General features: G+C 46.4%; 1 protein-coding gene across 4 annotated transcripts in view; it reads right to left on the reverse strand.

Annotated features, from left to right (window-relative positions):
• Positions 1 to 12,234, reverse strand: part of LOC135391015 (gamma-aminobutyric acid type B receptor subunit 2-like) — a 351,059-nt gene that overhangs the window by 320,593 nt on the left and 18,232 nt on the right. The window lies entirely within an intron of this gene.

A 12,234-nucleotide genomic window follows, 5' to 3' on the forward strand; every position in this document is an offset into this window, starting at 1 on the left:
AAGCGACGATTTCCCTTAGTTCATTTTTCGCTGTTCTCCCGTTAACTTTCAGTTTGTGTGCTCTGTTCCATATTCGAGACACGTCTAATCTTTTCTTATTATTCACCTGCTCTACTGAGGTATAGCCTTTACAAAATGTAAATCTCATTTGCTGTGCAGAGGGAAGTCGGCGAACCGCAAGAACTGTGAAAATTAACTTGCACGATCGATAGAAGCCTTTTCTTCTTCTTTTTTGAGCCCTTGCCAGACTTAGCCTTGTGTTGATTGGATTTTGAATCGCAACGCGTAAATGTGGAGTTGCTTCGCTAAATAACGCTCAACGTTCGCTCACAAGGCATCAAAGAAACGAAGAAAGAAAAGAATGTACATGTATGAAGATAATGTTAAAATGACAGTTGTGCAAGTTGGCGCCTGTAGAGCGTGCTTTGCCTGCGATGCTCACGTGTTCGACGGAAAAGCTAACTTGCGTTTTGAGTATCATATTTTTGCATAGTGGATGGAATCATGGTCTGCGAATCGGAGAACATTGCATGGCCCCGCTTATATCCCACATCTGTTGCCGACTTAAAAAAAAACTATGTTGGTTGCATCATCGGTTCCAATGTTATTTTTTGTGCAAGGCCCCGCTTTAACCTCACAGATAAAAGCTTCAACATACAGGAGCGTATACAGTAGATGTACGGATTCCTGAGTTCGAGGCCCAACCACCATGGGATAACATGGATGATCTTGTGGAGTCCCACCGTTGCAACGGGAAAGAAAAAAATCGGGAATCTCGGTGTGACACATGTCCGCCTTTGAAATAGAAGATCTCCGCGTGCAAAAAAATTAGAATATGAAGAATATAAGTGCCCGCGGGAGAAAGACCATAAAAAATTCCGCTAATTCAAACGTAATTCAAGGCGAATTAAAACTGACTAAATTCAAAACGCAACCGTAAACTCGGCTTCGATGTAAATTATAAGTCTTTTAAACTCAAAGCAAATAGCGACATGCAAATGGCCACACATAATTGCTCTTGGATTGTACCGAACTGCTCAATAATGCAGACAGATATCAAGCAAGCATGGCCACGCGAGGCGTCCTGCTCGTTCGTGGTAGCCAAAGGTCGTGCTGAGGACTGGAAGGCGCTGGGCTCGAATCCTACCACCAGCCGTGCTTGTCTGAGGTTTTCCCTGGGTTTTCCGAAGACTTTCCAGACGAATGTCGGCACAGTTCCTCCTGAAGTCGGCCCAGGGCGCATACTAACCCCCCTGTCTCCCACTCGTTCCCGCTGTCCACTCTCCATCTGTCCATGTCTGTGCGCCGCTCATAGCCACAGTTGCTTCGCGGCGCTGACACGGAATAGACCATTGTATAAAGATGCGCGCGCCACCAAGCGCGCGGCGGCGCAAAGTGGCTTGGGAACTTTCAGGAACACTGCTCTCGTCGTCTGCTTCGGTTATGGTTTAACTTGACTGCCGCTGCTGCCCACGTGTGTGGGGCGCTCATGGCCACAGTTGCTTCGCGGCGCTAACGCAAAAAAACAAAAAGATATTTCCCTTTTCCCATGATAAGAACGAAAAAAAGAAGTTCCCTTTTTTCGTTCTTATCACGGTGTCCGAGACTTCCTGTTGATTAGACTCATCATTCTCGTACGCACCGTGTCCTTTCCCTTCCCACACACACACACACGCCAGCGAGCGCTGTCCGCTAACAAAAGCTCGTGGTCGCCTTCGGAGCACGAAGGAGGGAGACCTGATGGATCGCGGCCGCCCGGTTGTGTTTTCCCGACGGCAGAGCCGCTGTCCGCGAGAACAACGCCGACAGTGACGAAGTGACAACATTTACAGCAGCATACGAGCTGCCACGCATTCTCTCTGGCCGTTGGGCTGAAACAGAATGCCTGGCTGGCGCTAGTGTCCACAAACGTGCCGTTCATCGCCGCTCGCAATGTTGTCGCTTTCATGGCGGTGAATCAATTGACGATGGAACGGGATGAGAACCCGGACGGGCGGAAAGTCGTTCTTTCGGCGGGATAGTAAATATATGTTAATTAATACGGCGGAGGCTCCAGCGTCCCCGGAAGGTTCGAGAAATAACATACCGCAGGAAGGGAGAGTGTGTTAGACATCGAACAGGAACTCGTGCGGGGAGTTGGATTGAATTCTTGTGCTCCCGGTACGCTTGATCAATCTACAACACTACTGCAATGCCGTCACCAAAGGCGGGAAAGAAAATTGGAAATAGCTCTTGTGCCAACCGTCTTAATATTTGTTGTTACAGGAACATTTATTGACGACAACGTGCACGAAAAACTTGGTAACAGGCACACTAGTTACAATACATACAAGCTCTATCTACGGTCAGTAGTAGTTAGTTACAATATGTACAGTCATTCCGGCAAATATTTGCATATGGAAGGTATAACGGGATGGGATGATGCGAATAAAATTCGTGGAGGTACACCAGCGATGCTCGCCGTTCCACGTCACACGATAACATTTGCTCTCAACCACGATGTCTTTTTAAACAGGCTGCATGTTTTTTTTAATGCTCTATGTTATATGTCCATATAAGTGTACATGGTTGACTGTATGTGTACCAACTTAGCCGGCGTTCACACGGGGCAACTTTTCCCAGCAACTCGAAGCAACTCAAACCAACGTCTTTTGACCAATTTCGAGTCCGCGTTCACACGCAGCAACTCTGTAGCTCCACCCACAAGCAACCTTATGGCGACCGGACAATGTGGGTTCGAATCGAACTGGTGGAATCTTTTCTTTAGCTGCTGTTTATCAACTTTCAGTCAGTTTTATTGCTCCAATAGATCATTATTGCCGTCCAGAAGTGGCAACTGATATGTTTCCGTGAAGTTCGTAAAAAAGAAAAAGTTATTTTTTAGCTGCACCTCCAGGATTTGAACCTATGAACCCACGAACGAAATCCACAACGCCATCGGGGGTCACGTGGCAATGCTTCCCTCTCTGATTGGCCGATGCACGAGCAACTTCTCAAGTTTTCGGTCCGGGAGCGATTCGCAGCAACTCGGAGCAACTCGAGTTGCTGGAGGTTGCCGGCTGACAGCAACTCCAAAGTTGCTCATAGTTGCTGCAAAAAGTTGCCCCGTGTGAACGCTGCCTGAGGGTTTTCGAAAGAATGCCTGTGCTTAAAGGGGGGAGGGGAGAATTTCTTGGCAGAAAAAAAAAAGTAAAAGAAAGGGGAAAGGTGAGCCATGCAGCATGCCGGCTTGCTATTCCCTAAACAAAAAAGGGAAAGAAAGGAAAAATATAAACAAGAAAGAAAAAGGAATAACAAAAAGGCAAATAAATAAATAAATAAATAAACAAATAAAATCAAGAAAAAAAATGAAAAAGACACTCGGCTTAAAGGGAGACTCCGAGACAATACTTATAGTGACTGTGTAATAAGTTCGGTACATTCTTCAGAAATAAGACACAAGGTTGGTTTGCCTGTCGGGGTCTTCTTAGTTGCCAAAAAGAGCTGGGAAGCTTATATCGAAACCGAAACTCCTGATGGCTCCCCTCCCCATCCTCCTGGACCCTGAGTGACGTCACAGGCAATCTCGCGCGGGCCGTCGGCTGTTTACTTGGTTCCTGGCACGCGCTTGGTAACTTCTTCGTGCGACCTGGATGACGAGTCATCTGCTTCCTCGATTTCTTTGTAAAATGTACTCTCCACGGGTAGAACAGAACCCACAGAAAGGCGCATGTGAAGAATTACCTGCGAGATGAAGCCCAGTGTTGCTGGACCGCTCTTCCATGGAGGAGTGCCGAATCACTCAAAGGAAAATATTCGTTTTCTAATTATTTGTGCCACCTAGGAATGATAAATTGTGGCCAGTGAAATATCATACGGCATATGGATTGATGTCGCACTGTTACTTCAACGCGTTTCTGGTGCGGGGTCTTCCTTTTGAATTAAACCTGCGGTTTAGGTTTTGGGAGCGGGCTCCCATATTGGTCTCCTCAAACGATTTGTCCACTCATCGCGGGAGATCGTTTGAGGAGACCAATCAGAGGCCTCTCCGCATTGTCAAGCTTCTTGAGAAGGAGAGGGAAAGCGTAGATTTCGTTTATTTTTTCTTTTATTTTTTCTATAGATCGTAAATCACTAATGACGCGACGTATGAAACCCGTTCCTTTTGTGTTGGTGTCAAAGTAACGGCAGCTCTCATTCCGCGAGGAAAAATAGTACCCCTTCATCGTTACTTCAACATGGTACATTTTGCAATTCAATTAAACAAATCAAATTACCTTTAATTAAAATGGGACAAAATTACCGTACTTGTAATATGTGGCATACGTTCCCTACAGGTCAATGCCGTTCACCAAGTAATTCTTAAACATGTAGATTTTTAATAGATTTCTGCGACGCGTTAGGTGAAGCACCCTGTACATATCATATATAAAAATTTGTTCATAAACTTTATGAATGAATGCCCCTGCCCGTATTTAAGATTACTTCGCTCACCACACATTCCACTGGGCTCGCACACGGCCTGTGGGTACCACACAAAATGCAGTTCCTAGGAACACCTGCCTTCGATGCTCTAGGGGCGCGACAGGATGCCGACTTGCAGAAACCAAGCATAAATTTCTTACACGGGGATTACACGTCCGCAAATAGAAAAATTACAGGACGGTTACTCGTGTAACGCGAAATTCAACGTCAACTGTACGTGTGGTGAAATGAGGCCGGGTGAAAGTGTGTAGTCAAATTTTTAGTTAAGCGTGATGAGTATTGATTTGTGGTTAAGTCTACGCATGGGCCATGTCTAGTTGTGGGTTGGCGGATGTCGGTGCACAGCGGAAGGTCCAGTTGTTCACTTTGAAGTCCTCAACTCCCCTCTCCCACTTTCCTTTTTTTTTTTTTTTACTATAGTCGTGACGATGTCCACTTAAGCGAGGCCAACAACGGCAAGCTACCTCGACACCGTGTTCTTGGCCAGTGAAACGTCCACGCTGAAGTCTTCGGCGACCAGAAGCTTGTGCGTGCGGTAAGTACATACGCGATAATGTCGCGGACGCGTTCCGGCGCGGCGCGAGGCGAGAAAAAGCACACAGTCATCACGAGCCTTGTGGGAAGCTGCACGGCACAAATTTCTCCGACGTCGTCTCCGGGAAGGGTGACTTCAAGCGGAGTATAGCCGGTACTCCGGCACGCAGGTAAATGGCAACTCCGGCCGCTCGGTTGCCCTTGCCATTGCGACGCGCCCCGCAGCAGCACTCTACTTGCCGTCGAAAGCCGTCGACTTGTATCGGTCTCTCCGTCTTCATCCACCTGTCGGAAAGGCACAGAAGTGATGTCTTACGGAGGACATAGACGTATGCAACGTATGCTGCTTGGAGCTGTACGGAGCGTACCTTTAGGGCTGCGAGTGTCAACGAGTGGGGCTTGTCTAGTTGTTCCACGCGCTGCGTAGTGATGGTGCGTAGGCGGTGCTTTTGCAGTCGATGAAATTCGCCCGCAAAGGTTATGTCGCCTTTCCGTGATAGAAGGTGAAGTCATTGTCAGCTCACTCAGCTATCTCGCTTTCCATCGAGAGCGGTCTTAAACTGGCGGGATTCTCCCCCTTACCCCCAGCGCTGAGCGCACATGCGAGAGTTTTGTGCGGACATGCGAATGCCGACGACGCCGACGCGGTCTCGTGAAAGTCTCCACTATACAGCTGACGCTGTAAAACGACTCATCTGTGTGCACACAGTCAATTAGAATCCAGGAGATAAGTGCCGGTCCAGACAGTTTCGATCTACGCACGTGAATCGATTAGATAACGTTAGGCGCTAATGAAAAGTACGGAGATGTTAGTCCTCACGGTGTTCCTATATACTGTCTACTCCAATACTGGGACATCAAGAAAATACACTGGCTACTAAAAAGAAAAGGTTGCAGCGCTATAGGCATTGCCCCAAACCTGCTTATTTTTTATTCCGTGTCAGCGCCGCGAAGCAACTGTGGCTATGAGCAACGTACTGCTGGGGACAGATGGAAAGAGGACAGAGAGGACAGCAAAAAGGAGTGGGGGACAGAGGGGCTTAGTATGCACCCTGGGCCGACTTCAGGGAGAACTGTGACGACATTCGTCCGGAAAGTATTCGGGAAAACCCAGAGCAAACCTCAGACAGCACAGCCGGTGGTAGGATGCGAACCCGCTACCTCTCAGTTTTCAGCATGACCTAGGCTGCCACTAACGAGCGGGACGCCTTTGGGACCTTTCTTGGGACACCGTTTACGGTAAGTTTTTGGTGAAACTATTTTTACAAGTACAACAACAACAAACAGTCTATCGATCACGTGGTTTCACATGACAGTTCCATCACGTGACCGATAAAGCTACGGAGGGACGTACCAACGTGGTGGTTGGCACTATCAAGCTTGCTCAATCCCAGGTAAAGAACGAGTCGAATGTAAAGTTCAGCTCGTGTGTTCAAAAATAAAAGGATCTTTCTCCGTGCGACGACACGGAACAACTTCTACGCAGCAATTCAAAACACACACCAAGAAATTGCGGAACTATGTATCTCGCTTTCTTGTCTGTCGCGATGCTCGCATTCAAGTACCGGTTATCACTGCGATCCAGCCCTTTTGTGTTGCGAAGAAAAACGAACGAATAAATAAAACAACGCCAAAATTCAAAACCAGACTCTTTGTCATAGCGGCAGCCGAAGACCCGCCCGAGAAATATATCACCTTTTATTTTACGCCCCGCGATATCTGGAAAGGGGGGGGGGGGAGGCAGAAAGTACACCGGCAAGAGGAAAATGATGACTGCGTGTATATCAAGTAGCGGAGGATAGTGGGGGGATACTATACCCGCGTGTGACGGCTCGGTGCGCTCACGCTCTGAAAGGGGACGCTACTGAATAAGAGCAGGAAAGGATAAAAAAATAAAGGGAGGAAGGTCAACCGGGCCGGGAGAGGACGATGGGAGGAGAAGCAGAAGCGGGAATCGATAACGCATATAAGGGAAGACACCGCTCGGTGTCGTCATCCGGGTTACTCGGAGAGGGTTACTCCCGTCGATGTGGCGAGGAAAGAAAACACCTGAGGATGCCCGCGTCGGTTTGCTGCTTTTGAGAAAGAATCGCAAGAGGCAGAAGGAGTATTGTTGTTAGACAGTGGAAAGTGAGGTACATGGAGAGGTGTCAGTCGGAGTGGTGTAGGCTCGATGACGACTGCTGACGTTCGCTGACGTTTCGTTGGCCGCCGTCCGAACATATTTCCCAAGCAGCACAACATCTTGCCCTGACATTGTCAATACTGGGCCGACATTGCCAATCTTTGCTAATATTGGGCCGACATTGCAAATCTTTGTCCAATATTTGGCCGCCATTGCCAATCTTTGTCCAATATTGGGCCGCCATTGCCAATCTTTGTCCAATATTGGGCCGCCATTGCCAATCTTTGTCCAATATTGGGCCGTCACTGCCAATCTTTGTTCAATATTGGGCCGACGTTGCAAACCTTTGTCCAATATTGGGCCGACATTGCCAACCTCTGTCCAATATTGGGCCGACATTGCCAACCTCTGTCCAATATTGGACCACCATTGCCAACCTTTTGTCAAATATTGGGCCGCCACTGCCAATATTTGTCCAATATTGGGCCGCCACTGCCAATCTTTGTCCAATATTGGGCCGCCACTGCCAATCTTTGTCCAATATTGGGCCGCCACTGCCAATTTTTGTCCAATATTGGGCCGCCATTGCCAATCTTTGTCCAATATTGGGCCGCCATTGCCAGTCTTTCTCCAATATTGGGCCACCATTGCCAATCTTTGTCCAACATTGGGCCGACATTGCCAATCTTTGTCCAATATTGGGCCGCCATTGCCAATACTGGGCCAATATTGGTCTAATATTGGGCGAACATGTTGTGCTGCTTGGGTTGTTTCATAGTTCATAAACCGCGATGGCTTGAACATAGTCGTTAAACGTAGTCCTGGCGGCGGTACTGTGTAAAGACGATACGAAAGGCAGTTATCTCCCTCAGACCCACGCTGCGGAGTTTAGGGGGAGTCACTAAAAGGAAGACAGTCCGCAGAAACGATGCGTGAATGTTCGCAGCCGATAATGTATCATTCACGACGTAACTCTGCTGCGCAAAAGAAAGCTCAACTCTGCAACCATGAGCTTCCAAATGCAGTAAAATCAGGAAATATATGAAGTACTTGATGCACCATTGGTCCTGCTTTGCAGACGTCTTATCTGAAGCACCCGATAAATGTGAACACATTTTTCCGTAATTAGGTAATATCCAAGAGCAGGACGTTCTGCTTAGGACCCAGAACCTGTACCAGTGTTTAATAGTGCGCATGAATTTTCAATATCAACTTAATACCACGCATGTTGTACTTGACGGACTGTTTTCCGGAGTAGTGTCCACTGGGTCATGCCGGGTTTCTTTTCCTTTCATGATGGCGAATGGCAGCAAGAAGACAAAGACAGTAGACAGCACAACAGCAGACTCTCAACTGAGGTTTAAACAGCATCTTAAACGGAAACATCAAGGTCACTAACTATCAGCCACGAGCGATATCCATTGAATACCCTGAGGGCGGACCTAACAATGTACGGAGAGGACAAAGGGTATGCTGTCGGCTGGGAGATTGCACTCAACACCTTGTCCATGTGTAGCAAATCTATTTCCAAATCTATCAACGTGACTGAAGGGGAGCTGACACGTCTGTCTTGACACGTGGCAATAACAAACGCCTCCATTGATTGATTGATTGATTGATTCGTAAAAGAAAAAAATGCCTGCATTATCTCCCGCACCAACTGATCTCTATGCACGGCACCTCGGTTTAATTGAAAAAAGGTATACACTTACAATCACGAACCTATACCAACTATACCCCAGATTGTTCCTATTGTTCTTTTTGCTGTTTTTCTTGGGGGGATATGTTGAATGTTGGTTTAATGTTGGCAAAAAAAAAGAAGGGAAAGTTATTTTTTCTTGGCACTCAGATGTAATAAACAGAATCATCGAAACAGAAGCCAATTACAAATGTAGATGTGAGCTATGGTGAGCAGCAATGAACATGATACGTTCTATGCGCAGATATGTACACGATGCTTAAATACGTTAAATGCTTAAGGTGCGCTGTGTATTAACGGTTCATAATACGTGTCAGTATACCGTGCGTAGGACCACCACTTCCACGAATTCAATCTTCCCCTAATATTTTTCTCGCCAACATCAACATCACTTCCAGAATATGTCCCACTAGCAACACGTACCGTCTAGTAACACACCGCGACTAAAACTTCTGCGTAGTCCAACAAGATCATGCATGTTACTGATAATTGCTTGTAACTCAGCCTACACATACTTTTGATTTTGAAGCAAATTGGAGCTCCATAGGCGGTTGGGCTCGCAATTAGAAGCCAAGCGAAATAAGTCTCTCCCACAGGAGACCACTTCCATGCCGCTGTTATCATCACAAAAAAGTGAACGAATAAACGGCAGTATTTATTACGATGTGATATACTCCTGCCTGCTTGATAGACACTCCGCTGGAGCCCCATAACACGTCTTCGATTTCTGACATAACCTAGAAGTACGTAATACATCGCATAGGTCGCATGCATTTATTTCTTTTTTTTTTTCCTTTGCAAAGCAGCTAGATGCGATGATGACATCGCATAGTTTGCACACACCAAATATAGACGGTCGCAGGACTGGGTAAACACGCTTCTGTTATACACGCAGCCAAACGTGACATAATCACATTAGTAAGCTTTTGATGCCTCCGGTTTCTTTGCCGTCTTGGTAATGATAAGAGTGTTACTCGCAGCGGAAGGCAGTATATTCATTTGTTCTCCCACCGCGAAGCCATATTTCGTGTTTGAACAAAACACGGTTCATACAAATTCGAATAAAGCGAACAGAAACAGCGAATCTTCGGGCAAAATGGTCATAAATCAGGGTTGCCATCAGCCAAATGGCGACGCCCGCGAGCGAAGCCTATTATTATGTTCGGTTTATTACCGTGCTGGAGAATTTATGCTCTTCGTGGCTTGAGACTTACTTGGCAATGTTTCCCCGTTTCTCTCATTTTGTGTACACGCGGAAAGATTTGGCCATTTTGTAACTCTTTCAAACGATAATGCTGACTCAGCAAAGTAAGTTTTCTTTTTCTTTTTTAACGCGGGTGCAGCCCTGTTATGAATGACGTTTCTTAAATGGCATCTTCCACCCGTTCAATTTTAATCTTATCGTACAAGTAACTGACTTCGTACGGAAAATATTCAAGTCTGGGACTGAAGACCAAATGAGGTCACGTCCGACAGCACGAGTTTCGAGGACACAATCGAAATGGAATCGTTTAGGATTTTCTGTCGCGCGGTGCTCTGATCAGTTGCGATTTCATTTCTGGTACATAATTTCCTCAGTTTTTTTTTTTCTTACTTATAGACCACTTTGCGCACGTGACGTCACGACTTGCGGTGGCGCTGAAGTCAGTCGATCGTCTGCTTGCTGTGGGCAAAACAGCAATCAATTGGAGTGATTTCAGTGATCGTTTTCATGCAAAGCGGGCATGCCGCAAAGGTGTATCCTTGGGGTACACAACTCGATAGGTAAAGGGTGGCGAAATCACTTTTAATCAATTTCCGCGCAAAGTAGAACGAAGAAATCGCTTGGATTGTGAATTGTTTTTGTGTGTGGATCGTTTTGATCAGTTAGACAGAAAGATCCCCTGACATCGCCTTTGTGAGATTCCCTCACGATACCTGTGTACAAATAAACGACGCTAACATGAATCGGTGCACGGTAGCAAATTAGCGCTGTTTTCAGAAGCGTCCCGATCAAGCAGCTCGCCTAAGTAACTGTGTGCTTCCAGTGGCTTGTACGCTTGCACAGTGTCAGCAGTGAACTGGCTCGGCAAAGATATTAGATAAACTACAATGCGATTGTGATCTGCAGCATGTTTTGGGACTGGGCTGTCCAGTTGTCAATGTGCAGCGCAAAGGGATCGTCATGTTGTATACCGTTCATAAACAACTTGGTCTTATAGCAACAATTGTCTTATTCCTTCAGAGCTCTAAGTTGTTTTGGTTATTGTGCAGAGACATTCGAGAGCGGTGTAGCCGTGCAACACAACCGATGTCGCACTTGCGGAAAGCATTCGCACGGCTGCGTTCAGTGTGTTTTGCCCACACCAACCCCGCGCATGCGCAGATGGCGCGTCTTGTTTGTAAACAGTAATGTGGTCTATATTAGGTTTGTAAAGCTTGGTGCATGTTAGAGTATACTTTACTAGAAGAGATGGGAGAGATCATGAAATAAAGTAGAGAACGCGAGAGACACGTTAACTAACAACTACATGTTTAAACGCGTAGCTAAACCACTAAAAAAGACTATATACCCGTGCTCAGTCTAAGAGTGGAAAGAAATGTAGTGCGTCAGGTCGCAACAGAGTTACTCCGCCGAAGGCATTATACCACACCGCAACCAGGCGGCCCTAATGCTTTTTGAAGTCAGAGCTCGGCTTTAAGTACGGTTCTTCTTCGGAGTCGGTGTACGTCAGTCAGTTTTTTCAGTCAGTCAATCTTCCACCACATAACTTCCAGCAAGTGTCTTAAAAACCTGGCAAATTAATGATCGAAAGAAGAAAAAAAAAGCCACAACCAAACCTGACACCGCCTAAACGACATAACAGAGTTAAAAGCCCAATCGTAACGTAACGCTCTGAAACGTGAGGTAGCTTAGCGGAAGCACGAAAGCGAACACGAGGGTCTAAGGTTTAACATCAACTACTCCCCGAGATAGCACTTACTCCCCATTTTAGTCCCATGACCCTGATATTTACTCCTCAGCATTTGAAATAGTCCCCGAACCCTACCTGCAATTCTCCATTTACTCATCACTCCCACATTTACTCCCGAAAGGGATTCATGGCTGTGGCAATGATCCACTCCCGAAAATAACGTGTCCTGGAGTGGCCAGTCCCGAGTGGCTCCTTTTTTTTTTTTGCAATCAATCAATCACCCCCCAAACTGAATAAAATTACTCCTCCTTTCTTAGAGTGCATCTCTCGCCGTGATAAGGTAACATAACGCTTTCAAGTCTGCACCCATGCTGTACTTAAGGAAGATTTTATAAAGATGTCGCTCTTCAAACGAGGTCTCCTTTATTGTCGCTTTTTTTCTCTTCTTCCTTTATGGTTCTCTAACACGTTGTTGACCTATTCCTGCTGTATGTAACGCAACAGAAATAACTTCCGAA

This window comes from Ornithodoros turicata, chromosome 4 (genome assembly GCF_037126465.1).
Source record: "Ornithodoros turicata isolate Travis chromosome 4, ASM3712646v1, whole genome shotgun sequence".
Taxonomy (NCBI): Eukaryota; Metazoa; Arthropoda; class Arachnida; order Ixodida; family Argasidae; genus Ornithodoros; species Ornithodoros turicata.